The following is a 1,170-nucleotide window of genomic DNA, read 5'->3' as shown; positions in this document are numbered from 1 at the left end:
CTACCATGTTGGTGGACGAAAACAAAAGATCTCTTATTAGCTTCTTTTGCTCGTCCACCAGAAGTCCTACATTCCTCTATTGTTACTGGTGTCTCTGAGGTTGAAACTAAAACTTTAAACTTTACTAACAAAATAATCAATTTGTATGTCGAAGGGGGCCCGACTTAAAAAAAAAACATGATTTTACAAGATAATAAAAACGATGAGAATTATACAATACAATTTGTCAATCCATTTAGGAGATAATATCATTAAGAATGTCCAATCAAATATCAGTGCTGATTACATGTTAGTATCCTCCCACTGGGGCACAGCAGATGGAATGAATGAGTCAGCGAATCTCTTGGTTCGGCATTTAAAAAATTGGGAATGTTCTTGGATTCCTGAAACGGTAGTGATGTGTCTTCTTTACAGGTAGTAAACAGTTCAACTTGTTGGTAGATTTGTATAGTGAAAGGCATAAACTCTCTCGGCGTTCAAACAGCGTAATCAAGTTGGCTGTAACCAGGCTTTCCTGGTAGGAATAATTTGGAAAGATAATTTAAAGTGCTCTTTGCTGACTTTGTTCTATTTGGTCACGACGACTGTTAGTGAAAGCGAAATGCTAGGCTTGGCATGCGTCCTCCATTATCTATCTGACAAACGAACAGTAAACTGAAACCAGATCGTTTGATGACGTAGAAGCACGTTTTTGGGTATGAAGAGCACAGACTCAGAGTCTTTTGCTTGCCTTGGAACAGATATAATGTACATGATGGGACCAAGTGAGATGAGATATACACTCCAAGTAATTTAAAATGTGTAACAGTGTCAATAACACGACCATCCGCAGTTAAAGGTTGCACTGGAGAATCATGCTTGAGGAAACTGATGCGTAGTTCTTTAGTTTTTTGGGCATTGATTTTCATGTTGTTAGTAGTAGACCAGTTACAGATTTTGTCAAGTTCAGTTTGAAGGAAGCTTGGGCAGGACAAATTTAAGAATTCAAAGATAGTTATATCATAAATACTTGTAGAGTGGTAGATCGGAGGTGAGATCATTGATCATCACAAGAAATTGCAACGGTTCAAGTGTTGTATCTCGAGGTGCACCAGCACGTGTTGATTTCCAGGCTGATTTGTTTTCGCCAATTTTAACACGAAAATAGCGTTGACAGAGGAAATCTGCACA

Source organism: Montipora capricornis, unplaced genomic scaffold (assembly GCF_036669925.1).
Source record: "Montipora capricornis isolate CH-2021 unplaced genomic scaffold, ASM3666992v2 scaffold_494, whole genome shotgun sequence".
Lineage (NCBI taxonomy): Eukaryota > Metazoa > Cnidaria > Anthozoa > Scleractinia > Acroporidae > Montipora > Montipora capricornis.
The sequence above is the reverse complement of the archived record's forward strand: the minus strand, read 5'-3'. Positions refer to the sequence as shown.